The 16,256-nt window shown below is 51.3% G+C and overlaps 1 protein-coding gene across 4 annotated transcripts in view; it reads right to left on the minus strand.

Moving 5' to 3' along the window:
* Positions 1-13,802, minus strand: part of SMOX (spermine oxidase) — a 67,372-nt gene extending 53,570 nt beyond the window's left edge. Inside the window, exon 1 of one of the 4 annotated variants that reach the window (XM_077872334.1) lies at positions 5,268-5,456. The gene's annotated coding sequence lies outside the window, so the exon portion shown is untranslated. Of the gene's footprint in view, positions 1-5,267; positions 5,459-13,780 lie in introns of those variants that run through there. The other 3 variants (XM_077872330.1, XM_077872328.1, XM_077872332.1) reach the window with 3 other exon arrangements.
* Positions 13,803-16,256: the final 2,454 nt, after the last annotated feature.

Consider the following 16,256-nt stretch of genomic DNA (forward strand, 5'->3'; position numbering starts at 1 on the left):
GACCTGGCTTCAACCCAGTTCTCCAAGCTTGGGCTCTCCCTCCACCTTGGGAGTACCATCTCCTCCTCTGTTGGCTAATCCTGCCCAGGACTTCAGGGCCTTCTATAGCATCACCTCCTCCAGGAAGCTGGTCTGAACCATACTTCCTTATATCACATCTGGCATGGCTCACTCATTTCCTGCAGAGTGGAGATCTTATCTTGTGTTCCCAGTGGCTCTGAGCACCAGACTGGGGCACAGGTGCTGACCACAGGTAACAAGGTAACAAGATGAGGGGGAAGTCCACCCTCAGCTCCAGCCTGCCAGCCTCCAGCTCTGCCACTGTCTTCACCTTGACTCAGCACACAAGGACTCAACATGGACAAGTCTCCCTGCCAAAGGAGGGGGCACTCCCAAGAACCATGGGCCTGGTGAGCTTCTAGCAGCAATGTGCCTCCTCTGTGCCTCAGTTTTCCAAAATGAAAAGAACGCCACCAACTCTTCCTCTTTTCCTGGGGGACTGGCAGGATCTGCCGAGATTGATGAGCAGACCTCTTAATCTGTAGGGCTCAGAATTTGGAGCAAAGAGACTCCACTCCTGTATGGCCAGCAACCCTTGTTCGGCCGGCCAGCCAGTCAGGCCCCAGGGAAGCCAAGTCACCTGCCCAGAGCCATCCTCATGACCAAACAGGAAAGCCTCGAAGGACAGGGCTGCCGCACCCTCTGCCCACCTCCCTCCTTCCTGGCCCAGTTCCTCGGGGCTGGCACCTCGTGGGAAGTCCTCACTCTTATGCTAGGCCTGCAAGAAGGCACTCAAGCATGTAACCTCGAGGAGTTCCCAACCTCCACAACTTCTGGGGGGCAAAGAAAAAGCCTTTCCAATCCCATTTTACAGACAGACAAGAAGAGGTAAGGACAAAACCAATAGAGATGTGGATTAAGCTCTATTCAGGTCTCGTTTCTCTGTTACCCTAGCTCTGCTCAAACCTCCATCTGCACTCCCCAAGGCCAAGTCTGAAGCTCCACCTCACAACATTCTAGAAGTAATCCAAAATAGCTTATCTGCAGAGCCCCTATCTGACCTCCTGAGTTCTCCAGAAGCAGATAAAGAGGGTAATGGGCAATGCTAAATCCAGAGGGGTGACAATCTTTTTCTTCTTAAGATTTTATTTGTTTATTCATGAAAGAGAGAGAGGTTGAGACATAGGCAGAGGGAGAAGCAGGCTCCCTGTGGGGAGCCCGATGCAGGGACTCTATCCCAGGACCCTGGGATCACAACCTGAGTCGAAGGCAAACACTCAACCACTGAGCCACCCACATGTCCCGAGGGGTGACAGTCCAATGGCATCCCAAGCAGGGAGCTGTTTTTGTACCAGCTTCCCCAGCACCCCAAAATCACAGTATACCTGATGCCCAACTATTTGGTCTGGACCTGGAGCTCCTCCAAGAAAAAATACGCATGAAGCAAAGAACCTCAGCTGCCCACTCGGGTGAGGACCCCTTCTGCCTTAGAAATTATGACTTCTTTCCTACCTCCCCAGCCCCCAAGGTCAGGCATCTCTGGGAGTCAAGAAAAAACCCTTGTGTGTAAAGAAGTCTTCAGCTGTTGCAGATCTGAGTGGCATAGGAGAAGTGGCAGAGCGGAGTGGTTTAAGGCACGGATTCCAGAGTCAGGCTCCCTGGGTTCAAATCCTCACTCTGTCACTACTGAGTTTTAAGACTGTGCCTCAGTCTCCTCATCTGTAAAATGGGAATAAGACCTACCTTATAGAGTATTTGTTAAGAGGATTAAAGGAATTAATGTTTGCAAAGTCTTTACAATGCATGGCACCCCATGAGTATACCAGGCCCTGGCCCAGCCTCTTGTGCTCTGCTTGATTTCTCCGGCCCAGGATATTCCCCTTGCTCTCACCTATCTCAGCTCCAGCTCCTAGTTCCAGCGCTCCTCTCAGAGCATCCCCTTGGTACATCACCAGTCCCTCTACCCAGGACCCTCCCAGAGCTGAGGTCCCTTGGCTCTCAGCTCTCCATTTGGAGAGCATTAGCCACACAATTTAATTCTCAGCTGACTCCTTTGTACAAAGAGGAGAGCTGTGGGTGGAGAGACAAGAGTCTATAGAAAGACCCCTGGCCCCAGCTTCTTCCTCTCCTTCACTCCCTGCTCCCAGGGCTGGGCACCCAGCAGGCACCCAGGGAGTAGGCCTGAAACAAATCTCTTGCTGCCCAGACCACCCCTATCTCCTGATTTAGATAACACACATACACACACACACACACACACACACACACACACACACACGGCCCTCTCTTGACCTAGCCTGGATTTCCACCAAAGAGAGCAAAAGAAATCATTGGTGCCCAACCCACCACAACCTCCACCAACTCTACATCCCCCAGACCTGCCCGATCTCCCCCTGGGCATGCAAGCCTGATCTTGAGCTGCTTGTACCTTTCTCACTTTCCTGTTTCATATCCCACCAGCCCTTCTCAATTTTACACAACTTCTTTTGTGGAAGGAAAATTAAAACCCTCAGGTCATCTAAGGGTTAAAGTAGGCTCTTGCACTGACCGCAGTACCCACGTCTTTCTGCCTAACCCAGCCCTGACCTTCCCACCTGGCTCAAGACTTCCTGAGAGCCAATTACATGCCAGGGATTGTGCTAGACGCTCCAGATACAGCAGCGGGGCATTCAGTTAAGGTTCAGCCCTTGAGAAGCCAGAAAAAGTAAAGAGACAACTGCAACAAATGGTTAGGGATGGTGATAAATATAATGAAGAATGGAAACCAGGTGCTATGACGAATTACACGGCAGTGGTGAGGGGACCTCTACCAAGATGGGGAAGACATATTTAAGTTGAAACCTGGAAATTAAGAGGGAGCAGAGCCAGCCCAGTAGAAAACCCTAAAAGAACATTCCGGGCAGAGAAAACAGAACAAGCAAAGGCCCTGGGCAGGAAAAAGCTCAAGGGGCAGAAGTGATTCAGATGTAGCTATTAGGAAGAATGCAAAGGGGACAGTAGTTAGGAGAAGGCTGCAGGAGGTCAGCAGTGGCCAGATCATGGAGGGTCTGATAGGTCTGACAGGAAAGTTCTGAAAGTTTATTCCAAGTGCAATAGGGAGCTTTAAGAGTTTTAGAGAAATATTATCTAATCACTATATTTCTAAATCATCCTTGCTGCTCTCTTACAATAGATTAGAGGTGGGCAAGTGGGAATTTTGGGAAAGCAGATAGTAGTAGCTACTACAGCATTTGGGCAAGACAGAAAAGGTGGCATGGCCTGGGGCAGTAGCCTGGGGCCATAGCAGTGGAGTCAGAGCATGAAGAACAGGCCTGAGATTTTGCAGAAAAAGCCAAAAGGACATGCTGTTGGACTGGGTATGGGGAGAGAAGCAGAGGGAGGGGCTGGTGCCACCTGTTCCTGTCTTTAAAGGTGGGTAGGTTATGAGCTGTTTAGAGAGATGGAAAGGCCCATGGAGGGTCACATCTGGTGAGTGCAGTCAGGGTTCCGTGTCATCCATATGAAGTTCTCATACCTACAAGACATCCAGGGAACCCTAAATCATCATCAGGTGAGTGGCTAGATAGAGAAGCTGGAGCTGGTGACAAAACTTGCTACTTAAAATCACAAGAAGGAAAATGATGTACACTTAAGATCAGTGTGTTTGTAAATTAATGCTTGATTTTTAAAAATATAAGAGAAAATGAGAGCTGGGAGGACAGGTAATTAGAGTGGAGTCAGGAGAGAGGAGGGGCTGAGGACAAAGCTCTGGGATCCTCCAACATTTAGAGCTGAGTAAAGGAGTTATCCCCAAAGATCTAAGGAAGGGCTAGCCAGGGAGGGAAGAAGAAAACCAGAAGTAAAGAGAGAATATTGATTCTAAAGGAGAGAAAATCAACAAGACCAAGGGGTCAAGGAAGACCTGCTTGTGGGGGCGTGGAAATCCCCAGAGACCTTGACCGGGGCGGTTTCAGGGAAGTGGTAGGACCAAAGCAAAGGAATGTGCTCCAGAAGAGCAGGTGCAGACAGCTCTTTGGAGAAGTTCTGCTGTGAAGAGAAGTGAAGTCGTTCTGCACACCGAGGGAGAATGAAGGATGAAGGCAAAACAGGAAGCTATAAATGAGGGAAGGAGGGTGTCCAGGCATGTTCTTATCCTGTTGTGAATGATCCAGGAAAAAAAAAAAAAAGAAGCCACTTCTAGCACTGGAGAGAGGGGAAGTAATTCAAGAATGTGGGACAGGGAGCACCTTGGAGCCCAAGTGGAGGTATGGGCCTGTGGCAGGAACTGAGATGCTTCCTCCCCCCTCACAAGAAGGAAGGGGAGCAGAGGCGGCAGATTACAAATGCGGGCCTTCACTGGACATGCTTCCAGATGCACACCTCCCCAGCTCCCCATTCAGGCTTACTCCAACGACCCCTGGGGCACCTGTTGTTTTCTGCCTCTTGCTCCAAACACCAAGTTGCCCCCGTGGCACGGAATGTGTCACCAGCAGCAGGTTCTGCAAACAACCTGTGGGTACATCTCACCATTCTTGCCAGCCACTGCACTCACCTCATCGGGGCTGTGCCCCTTCCTAGTGCTAGCTCTGAGGGGGTCCCTCACCTGCCCCACCGGAGCCCCCGCCCCCAACCCCGAGGCGGTGGCCTCTCCAGCTCCTGCCCCAAAGGAGCAGTCAGTACACCCTACCCCTTTCCTAGCCCGGCTCCCTAGTTGGCCCTTGGGAGAGAGCTGCCTCCACCCCCGCCCCCCCCACCCCAGACCACCCGGACAGCCGGAGCGAAGGCGGCCCAGCCTCTCCCCGCGCCCCGGCTGTAGCCCCGGAGCCTTCTCTTCCCTCCCCAGCGCCCACCCCCTGGACCGCCCGAGTCGTCGCGGGGCGCCGGCTCCCGGCTTTGTCTGCGCCCACCGAGCGCGCCCGCCGGGCGTCCCGGGCGCTCCCCTGCAGCACGCGGCTCGGGGTCCGGCTTGCCCTCCCCCCGCGTGCGCTGGCTCGGCCGGCGCAGCCCCGGCCCCGAGATCACCCCACCCGGCCGGACCACCGCTTCCCGGGACGCCGCCGACGCCAGCGAGGGGGGCGCGGCGCCCACAGAGGTCCGCGAGCCCCGGGCACCTCCGCGCACCCCAGCCCGAGCGCCGCGCAGGCTGCCGCAGCCCCGGGCCGCCGGAGCCCCTCACCCTCCCGCGGGCGGCCGCACCCCCCCGCGCCGGCGAGGGCTGGGGGCTCCCGGCCGGGGGCAGGGGCCGGGGGCCGGGGCCGGGGCCGGGGCCGGGGCGCGGCGCGCGGTACCTTTCCCTGCTGAGCCGGGGAAGTGAGTGTGCGGCGAGCGGCGCTCCAGCCTCGGCCTCCTCCGCCTCCCCTCCTCCTCCAGCCGCCTGGCTTCCTCCTCCAGCCGCCGCCGGGACCGTAGGGGCCCGAGCCAGCCGCCGCGGCCTGTGTGGGGCCCCGCTCCGCCTCGCGTCCCCGGCCCACCCCGCCGGGTCCGCCCGGCCCGGCCCCCCGCTCCGCCTCGGGGCGGGGACGCGCCCAGCTCCTCCCCGGCCCGGCCCGCCAGGGGCGGAGAATGCGGGCGGCCGGAGCCCGGGCCGGCCGGGCCCCCGCCCCGGAAGCCCCCGGCCCAGCCCTCCGCACCTGGGCCCCGCACCGCCTGCTCCAGCCGGGCGCCGAGCGTCCGCGCTCAGCTCCGGAGGGAAAGCGGCTCGCCCAGCCCCGCCCTGGGCCCGGCGCGCTTCAGGCCAAGGCTGCCCGCGGGGAGACGCGCAGAGCCAGGACGCGGGCCTCAGTTTACCCGCGCGGAATCTTAGAACCCTGCTTCTGGAGGGAAGCCCCCCCCTCCTGGAGCTGCCTTCACTCGCGCAGACCCTACCCTGGATCTCAGTTAGGGATCAGTGGATTCATCCCCGGGGCGCCCACTAATTTTTTTCTCCCCAACACCGGTGCCTCCACTGCCACTGCCACCTGCCCCCAGTCCACCACGCCTCTGAGACCTCTGTGCCTCAGTCTCCAACCCTACACAGTAGAGGGCGGGGCGGGGGGCACTCAAATTGCCGCAGCCCGTCCCTTCGCACTCCACTAAGCAGAAGTGGCCTCTTTAAGAAAATAGCCTTCAGTGGTACCCACTGCCTCATCCTTGATTTAATAAAAATCGAAGCAAATAGCTGTGAGGGTCACTTTTCATTCTCTTTTAAAAATCATAGTTATTGGGGCACCTGGGTGGCTCAGTGGTTGAGCATCTGCCTTTGGCTTAAGTCGTGATGCCCCGCTCCCCATGGGAAGCCTGCTTCTCCTTCTGCCTATGTCTCTGCTTCTCTCTGTGTGTCTCTCATGAATAAATAAAATCTTTTTAAACATAAAAATAAAAATTATAGTTATTTGGAAATTAGATTTATTGGCTATTTGAGATTTTGCAGGCACTGCTCTGGTCCCTTGTACAGTTTTTCATTTGTGCTCTTTTAAGGGGCCAGTTCACTTGGTTTGGTACCATTTCATTCTGTTTAACTCTGTGAGCATCTCCAGGGCCTCCAGGAGCTGACAGAGACCCAGTCCAAGGGGTGGAAGCCTTGGGTAGAAGCCAGGCCCCTGCCTTAAACTGTCTTTCAGGCTGAGGAGGGTGCCTCACCTAACCTAGACCCTACAGGGGACCCACCAGGCCCCGTTGCATAGCATAGGTCTGCATGGGTGGGGGCCAGCAGAGCAGAGGTGTCCCTACAGTAATGGGGTTTGATGCCTCCCTGCAGGAGGGACCCATGTGAGCACAAGCTTCAGGGTAGGGACACGGTGAATTTTAGATGAAGTTTCTTCTCAGCAGAAAAGTCCTTATCATTGCCCAAGCTAGTCCCCTCACCTAGAAAACCTTTCTGCCCCCTCCCAACCAACCTCTGTGTCCCCTTGGAGTTAAAGGTCAAGTTAAAGGTCACACCTTCCTCTGTGAATCTTTCCCTGTCACCCAGGAAGCAGAATGTTTCTGAGTGGGCTCTCAGAATTAGATACCCTGGATTTGAATTTTGCCTCCCTCTGCTTCAGTTTCCTCATCTGTAAAACAGGATCAATAAATAATACCTACTCCAAAGAGTGACTATATTAAATTAAATTATATACATTACTCTGAAGAGTGATTGTATTGTATTAAATAAGAATGTTAATATGGACTTGGCAAATAATGGAAAACTACTCAGATTGGCTTGGTATAAGCAAAGAGGACATGTATATACTCACATAACGGAGGATGCCAATGGTCATCCTGATCCGGGTACCAAGAGGCTTCAAAAATATCAAGACTCGGTCTTCCTCTGTTCCTTGCTGCGGCAAGATGGCTGCCAGCAACTCTCAGTTCCACCCTCTCGGCTCAAGTCCTCATTTCTTTCAGCTGTCCCAGCAAAAAGCCAAGGTTACACCAAGTTGGCTCTGCTCGGGTCACATATCACTGTTTGGGCCTGAATCACATGCCCAGCCCTGGAGTTGGTCCATTCCAAACCACAGGGATGCGGAGTGAGGGAGGGTGATGTCAGGGCACTGTTTACAATTAGAAGGTGGATGGGCCCAGCACTGTGTGCCAAGCACACAGAGAGTTCACCAAAAAACATTTGGCCATCATTGAGAACCTTCATCGTATTTCAGGGGTGTCCAGTACCTTTTGAACATCCTTCTGTGTTTGGGGAACTTTCCATGTCACAGATTCTGCACCCCCTCCTCCAAAGCCAAAAATGCTCTTTCCCAGCCTCCTCTGCAGCAGGGGTGCTGGCATCACCCAGGCCCTGCAACCAGATGCACTGCTGAAGATTTTTATGTGACAGGCGTCACCCAGAATCCGTTCAGGAGGCACTGGAGACATCTGGCTGTAGGGATAACTGTGGCAGAGGTGCCAGAAGACCTGCCAGAGTATGTTTCAGTTGCTATTGCTCCATAACAAACCACCCTTGAAACTTAGTGTCTTAAAACAACGATTTCTTATTTCTCAACTTTTTAGGTTGACTGGGCTCAGCGAGACAGTTCTTCTGCTGCATGTTTTGTTGATTAAGGACATCATTTGGAAGCTTGACTGGGTCTAGAACAACCCAAATGGTCTCTCTCACCATGAGACCTCTCCTTCAGGATAACCTGGGCTACCTTACAACATGGCACCCTGGCTTTTCTCTGAGGTGAAATAGAAGCTGCCAGGCATCTGAAGACCTAGGCCTAGAAGTGCCATTTCATTATTTCTACCACATTTTATTGGCTAAGGAAAGTCACAAAGTCAGCCCAGACTCAAGGGGAGAATAAATGGACTCCACCTCTTTTTTTCTTTTTTTTTTTTAAGATTTTCTTTATTTACTTGAGATAGAGAGCACGACCGGGGGCAGAGGAAAAGGGAGAAGCCGACTCTCCACTGAGCAGGGAGCCCAATGCAGCGGGACTTGATCCCAGGACCCCAAGATCATGACCTGAGCCAAAGGCAGATGCTTAACCAACTGAGCCACCCAGGCACCCCTGAATCACATTTCTTGATAGAAAGAGTGCAGTGTTGTATTTGCTAGGACTGCCGCAATGAAGTCCTACAGAGTAGATGGCTTACTCAACAGAAATTCATTGTCTCACAGTTCGGGAGGCCAGAAGTCCAAAGTCAAGGTGTCAGCAGGGTTGGTTCCTTCAACTAGGGAGAATCTGTTCCATTGCTGTTCCCTGGTTTCTTGTGTTTTACTGGCAATCTCTGGTGCTCTGTGGCTTATACATCCACCACCCAAAATTCTGTCCTCATTCCTTTATCTTCACACAAGTTCCCATGATGTGCCTGTCCCTATTCTGTGTCCAAATTTCCCCTCCTTATAAGGACACCAGTGAATTAGGACACATCCTAATAACTTCATTTTTACTTGATTACCTCTATAAAGATACTGTCCTGAGGTACAGGGGATTAGAACTCCAACATGCCCAATATATCTATGGGAGAGACATAATTCAACCGTAGCAAATGAGCACACAGGAATGGAAGGGTTCCTTGGTAACCACACTACAGATAATCCACCACAAAGTAGAAGGCCCAAAGAATACCTCTCTCTTGTCTTTGAGAATGGATTTCTGGGGTATATAGTTGTGATTAAGGCCTGGAATTTTAAGTGTTCCTTACAAATCATATAACCACCACCAGCAGCCTTGGGTACAACCTGTTTTACTATCTCCCCCACACACACACCAAGGGGGTCTTTGGAGCCTGATTGGTGCAAAGTGGATTGGAGCTAAGAAGGTACTTCATCATTTCCTCCCAGAACAGCGAGGAAAAGGAGGTCAGGCTTAGGCACCTGAACAGCTAGCTGTAAGGCCTGAAGCAACTTTGGCAAACTCTCTTTTGTCGCCCTTAAAACGGGAGTCAAGCTAGGAGCCTGTCACTCAGGGTTGTATAAGGATTAAAAAGAATAAGGGATATAAAAATTGGTGTCCAAGCCATCAGGCCCCCTCCAGATGTCAGTAGTTATAAGCATCAGTCTCTGCTACATCCATACAACTGATCTAGACTCTGCTTTGTGTTGAAACATCAGTAAAGCACTGATCACATGCTTCACATGTGTGGAGTACTTTATAGTTTACAAAGCACTCCCATAGCCACCACCACAGGGAGACATCAGAGTGGCAAAGAAGGGCTGCAGGAAGTGCATTGTTATAAGTAATGCTGGCTTCTATAAAAAAAGAGACCCAAGAATACAGTGGTTCAAACATAACAGAAATTCATACCTTACCTACACAATAAAGAGGTATTCCCATAACATAATGGCTTTCCTCCACATTGTGATTCAGAGATCTAGGCTCACTCCAACGTGTGTCTTCAGCAACCATCAGGGTCTTGTAGTCATCTGCACAAAGCCAGCAGCAGAAAAAAGCCCTACCTTGAAAATGAACATTAGTTCTACTCACATACCATTGGCCAAAACCAGTCACAAGGTCACACTTAACAACAAAGGAGGGTGGGAATTATGCTCTAGCTGTGAATCCTGGAAGGGTAGAAAAGTGATTTTGGGTGAACAGCGAGCAGTCTCTGCTATTAGGGAGTTTTTTAAAGTTCTAGAAGGGATGGTTCATGTATCCCTTCTATGGAAGTGAGGAAGTGTCATTCCAGTTTGGAGGACACAGTGGGTTGACTTACTGTCCACAATTCTTCACTTCCCTGTGTAGTATTTTGCATCCATATTCTTGCCACAACTCAGGTGGAGTGTATTTTCCCACCTGCTGACATTAGGTTTGAATGAAATAGAGTAGAAGTGGTAGTATGTCTATTTCGAACCTCAGCTTTAAGAGTCCTGCATGATTCCACTTCCTTTTAGTGCTTTCTCCACCTTCATTAAAAATATTCCCCTGCATAGCTACTGCCCTTCAGCCTGGGACTGCAGAATGAACACACAAGAGCAAACCAGGGCTCAACCCAGAACCAAGAGCCAGACTCACCCAGACTGTATCTTGAAGCACCAATCTGATCCAAGCCTAGATCAGCTAATGCCCAGCCGACTTGTAGATGCAGGAGATCAGCAGAGTCATCCCAGGCAACACACATACCCATAAGAAATGAATACTAATTGTTGTATGCTATTGAGGTCTTGTGGTCTTGTTACACAGCACTGTTGTGGCAATAGCCAACTGGTAGAGAAAGACAAAGAGCAACTTTGCCTACCCAGGTTTTTCATCAATTACATCAATTCCATCTGACTGAAAAAAGAATTAGAAAACAAGAGACTACATGGCTCAAAACCCGACCTGCACAGACATACGGTAAGAGAATACTGCTTCTGAAGTCAAGGCCACACTCTACACTTCTGCTTGTCCTCTCCATATATCCTGACTGGTGTGTCCTTAGGTTCTCTGCCAGGACAGGAGTCCCTGCTCTTTAGCCAACATTTTTGGCTACTCTATGGCTTTCCTAATGGAACAATGATGTCTTGATGAAGAGGCACTAACAGACCCAGGCAAAGAACATGAGTTCGGTCACTGTGGGTAAGCCTACAAATTTGTGTACCCTGGAACGGGAGATAGTGCAGTGGGCTCTGATGGACAGACTAGCACCCGTGGCCTTTGGGTCTCCACTGAAGGAAGCCAGCTGCTGCTGTAGCCACCCCATCAAGATGAGGTTCCCAACAGGTCTGCTAAAGCAGGTCTTCTCAGACTGCATGCAAAGCACCTGGAGACCTCACGAAAACACAGGTTGTGATTCAGCAGGTCTGAGGGTGGGGCCTGAGACCGGAGATTGATGCCACTGGTCCTTAGGCCAGACTTTGAGCAGCAAAGCTCCAAAGCAATGGTATCAGTGTCAACTGCACACTGGTATAACTTGGGAAGCTTTTAAAAGCACTGATGCCTGTGTCGTGCCCTGAAAGGCTCTGAAACAGGGAGCCAGGGGAGCACCTGGAGGGAGGAGGGTGGAGCCACTGTTCTAAAATCACCCTTCACTGTTTTCAGGGAACGTGTACTATCATGCCTCCTCTCCATTTTTCTGGAGGCTCTGGCTCTCTGCTTGCCCACCCTTTATTCTACCAGGCAAGGGAGTTAAATGTTTTTAACTAAAGTGATTCCCACGTTGTGAAAGACATATCAAAAAGGCAGACTAGAAAGGCAAAAATGGAGTCCTTTAAATTGAACAAATGTGACCATTTGAAAATCTTACTCTCCTGCCCTTCTTTTCCTCGTTAACTGTTGCCCAGTGCAAACACCTCCTAGTGCTCCTTCCATCCACTGGAAAGCTGGCCATCAGGATGAGCAGGGCCTCAACTGATCCACAACCAAGTGTAAATATACAGGAAATGTTTGCTTTTTAACTAGGATAAATTAATAGCTGTTTTATAGCAAAACAAAGTAGAAACAGAGAAGAGCTTAAACTGTACATGAATTTTGGAGGTGAAATCCCAGACTTCAGAATAATGCAGGGTTTGCTACTAATGCAGGGTTTGCTACTAATGGCTACTAGGTGGGGGTTGAGGGTGGGGACCAACCTTTGGAGGGCTTAGAAGCATTGCCAGAGTTAGCAAATAAAAATGCAGGGCACTCTGTTCAATCTGAATCTCAAACAATAATTTGTGCACAGAAGCGTGGGCTCCCGTCACACAGCAGAGAGTGGCACAGTCGAGCCCCCCAAGGCCAGATCTTTCTGGCTCTTCACCATGACAGTACGTATACAGTCAGGCCACGAGGCTGACCCTGGTGAGCTCCAGATGACCTCAGGAATTCCGAGAATACTCTAGAAGCATCAAAGGGCATCCGCCTAGGCTCTCCACTTATGTGGATTTTGTTTGTTCCTTGGTTTTTTTGTTTGACAATCTTTGCATGCTTGAGTTTAGAAGTCAGGCCCTGGGCAAGCACCTTGAAAACACAGAGCATCATTTTCTTGGTCTTGGGTCCTCCATACCTCTATTTAAATACCCATCACCACCACCTGTCTCCCCACAGGTCTGTCCTGACTCCTCCCCCTTTTGAAACCTTTTGGATCTCCAGTCTAACCCTGACCAGTGCCATGGCACAGGATTTGAGGAAACCAAGAAAATACAAACCAAAGTGTGTATGTCTCAAGTCACATGAATTAGGGAGGAAGGGCCCAATCGGGAAAGGGGAGCAGAGGGGATGTGGTAAATGGTGACCCATTCTGTAAGTCCTTTGCCTTCTCTGCTCCTAACTCCCTCGTGTAAAACTGGGCCCACCGAGCAAGCTGCCTTCTGACACTATTCCTCCAGGCACTGCCTTTCCTGCTTCTGAGACTTCCCCACCCCTGAGGAACTGTGCCCTGGGCATTCGGTTACAGTCAGAAGACCTTTCCTGAGCCCTTTTGTGCCAAGCATGCTGGGTCATGGACATCAGCAGTGGAGGAGGTGACCTTAGCCCAGCTGACTGCCCTGCAGCATCCCGGACATCAGAGCAGCACAGCCCAGAACCTCCCGGCACCGGTGAGGCAGAGTGACCTGGTCATGGCTGAGTGTGTATGCCAAGGTGTGTGTCAGCATCCTGGTCCCCACCCCACCCTGGGGGGCTGTGGACGGCCTTACTGACCACAACGCACTGTGTCAGTGACAAGTAAACAGGATGGATTGATTGCTGACTCCATAAACAGATAGATGCCAGTCACCATCTAAACAGGAAAGAAAACATAGAACCCATGGGGGGAGAGGGGCCTTTGCTATTCTCTGTGATGCAGGAGAGAATGGGGAGGAGACGGAGAGAGAAAAACAAATGGACACAAGAGTGGAGAAGAGTCAGACCCAATAGCACGGGAAGCACCAAACCCAAGGTTGTCCACACTGCAGCTCTGTCCCCACCAAGGTACCCTACTTGCCAGGCTCCCCTGCCTTAGGCCAGTCTTCCCACATCTGACTTCCCACCCTCCTCCCTTGGAGGCCTCCCCACCCTCCTTCAGGCCCTGCTCAGCCTACAGCTTGTCCTAGAAATCCTCAAGAATAAACCACCCCCAGGGCTCCCCCTCTTTTGCACAGAAAAGTTCCAAAGCATGTCTCCAGCCAGATGTATTCCAAGAGACTCAACTTCTCTCCTTTTGGGCCACTCCTAAGTCTCATATTGTAGGATATAAGACTCTTTCCCATTTTCAAATAGAAACACTGAGCCCTTTGTGGGTCCACCCAGGTCCACCCCTAAATGAGGAACAAATTGAGCCTCCTGCAACTCAGGCTTTCAACTCCTACCATCTTTCCTGGTCCGCTTATTGCTGACCTTTCTTGGTCTGCCCCCCGCCCCCCCTGCGCTGGGTCTTGCTAGCAATGTGGCTTTGATGGAAGCAGGGAAGGGGGTTGGCTGAGGTAGGGGGTGGTTAGGGCTGCCAACTTCCTGGGAGGAGCACTTACCCATGAAACAGACCATCCTCTGAGTCACTGGGACGACTGAGAGATCCTGGAGGTTGGGAGAGGCTGACTCATCGTTGTCTCTATTTCGTTGGGGAAGAAAAAGGCCTCACACATAGGAGAATGGCCAGTTCATCGTCATTTCAGACAGAATTGAAAACTGTAATGGAGCCATGCAGAAAGATGGAGCAGGCCTCAAGAAGGTCCTAGAAGACGTGACATGGGGAGAGAAAGGAGAATCTGGGGTCCTTTCAAAACACCCTGGGCAGGAAAATTCAATATTCAAATTTAGACTAAAAGAAAAGTACACTTGAGGGGCTCCTGGGTGGCTCAGTTGGTTAAGCATTTGCCTTCAGCTCAGGTCATGATCCCAGGGTCCTGGGTTTGAGCCCCCCTCATCAGGCTTCCCGCTCAGCAGGGAGTCTGCTTCCCCCTCTGCCCCTCCCCCTGCTCATTCTCTCTTGCTCCTTCGCTCGCTCATGCTCACTCTCAAATAAATAAATAAAATCTAAAAAAAAAAAAAAAGTACACTTGAAAGATGTTGTTTGTCTTGCGAAATAATCATTCATTAGCCCAGAGTTCCTTTAAAGGGCATTCCATCCTTGGCAGTTTCCAGGATTTGCTTGCGGATCTGTCAGGGAGCTCACAGCCCTGGGACCTCCTGCCCTTCCTCACCGGCAAGTTGCAGACCGTCCCCAGTTTCCCTGGGCTCCTTCATGCTAGTTCAGAGCTTCTCAATCCCTCAGAATTACCTGCAGAGCTTGTGAAAAACTCAGTGGGTGGGCCCCACCCCCAGTGTTTCTGATTCAGTAGGGTTGGGGTGGTGCCCGCTTATTTGCATTTTAACAGGCTCCCAGGTGATGCTCTTGCTGCTAGTCCCGGAAGCACACTTTGAGAATCACAGGTAGGTGAGGCCCACCTGCCTGTGCTCACTGCCAGGGGAACATCACTCAACCTGGTTGCTGGTCTCCTCTTAGGTCAGGGCCACAGGGCTCCTCAGGGGACTCTGCCTTGTGGGGTGCAGACCCTTCACACTTCCTGAGGGACGGTGTTGCCTTTCCCACCGCTGCCGTGACTTGTTGACAAGTTCTCTTCTTTGTCCCCAAACCTCCAATAGCCCCTCATGTGCCCAGCTCAGCTCAGAAAGCAGGCTCCATTGCCCTCCCACCACCAAATCTTCAGACCCCCACCCCCCAATCCCTTACCCATGCTCCTCAGAAATGGCGGAGGCATCTGCCCCCACCTAAGGCCATCACACCACCTGTGTCCCTCCTCCTTCTGCTCTCTCCTATGTCTTTCCTCACCCCCTCTCTTATGGGAAGACTGGATCATACCCGTAAGCATACAAACATTCTCCAGCATCTCTCATGTTTTAAAAAGCGGGGAGGGATTGGGGGTAAGAGGCTCCTGGGTTGCCCAGTCAAGTGAGCAACCAACTCTTGGTTTCTCCTCAGGTCATGATCTCAGTATGGTGGGATGGAACCCCACTTCCAGCTCAGCATGGAGTCTGCTTGAGATTCTCTCTCCCTCTCCCTCTGCCCCAACTGCTCATGCCCTCTCAATCTCTCTCTCTCTCTCAAATAAATAAATAAATAAATAAATAAATAAATAAATAAATAAATAAATTCTTAAGAGAGGGGGTGGTGGGCTCCTTTAGACCCCCCTCTTTTGCCTCTAGCTATCCTTCACATTCCCCACCTAATATTCACAACAAAATTTCTTCAAAGTAACAGGGATAGTTCCCATCACCACTTCCTCCTTCCCAACCCACTTTAGACCGCCTCCCTTTCTTAGCACTCCGCTGGAACCCCAACAACTCCCACGTTGCCACATCCAGGGCCTCACCTCAGTCAGGCTCTCAAAAACAGTGGGGACTGTGGACTGCTGCCTCCTGCTGGGAAGACCTTCGGCTCTTGGCTTCTCTGGCCCCACTTCTCCAGGTGTTGGAGGGCTCTTGTCTTGGAAGTGACCACCTGGCCTGGCCTCCCCTCCCCTCCCCTCCTCTCTGTCTCGCTTCGTGGCTTCAACATGGTGTCTGCTAAATGCGCATCCACAGCGCATGATCACTCACTCCCCTGAGTTTGGATTTTATTCAACTACCTTTGAGCATCTCAAACACAATGCACCCCAAAACAAAACTCTTGATTTCCCCTGCCTAGTTTCAGGGGTGAGGGGATACATAAGAGAAAATTTACCATTTTTAAGTGTGCAGTTCAACGGCTTTAGGTACATTCACAGTGCTATACAGCCATCACCACCACTTTAACCACTAATATTACTCCCTCATTCCCTGGTAACCACTATTCTGTTTTTGTCTCTAGGAATTTGACGATGGTAGGTACCTCAAAGAAGTGGAATATTTGTCTTTTTGTGTCTGCCTGCTATTTCATCCCTCAGTTTTTGCCATCACCCAATTGCCCAAGAAAACTCCCCAACAAATAAATTGGAGGTTGGCCGGCTCTAAGAAGGTTTCTGAGAT

The sequence above is a fragment of the Canis aureus genome, chromosome 26, assembly GCF_053574225.1.
Source record: "Canis aureus isolate CA01 chromosome 26, VMU_Caureus_v.1.0, whole genome shotgun sequence".
Taxonomy (NCBI): domain Eukaryota; kingdom Metazoa; phylum Chordata; class Mammalia; order Carnivora; family Canidae; genus Canis; species Canis aureus.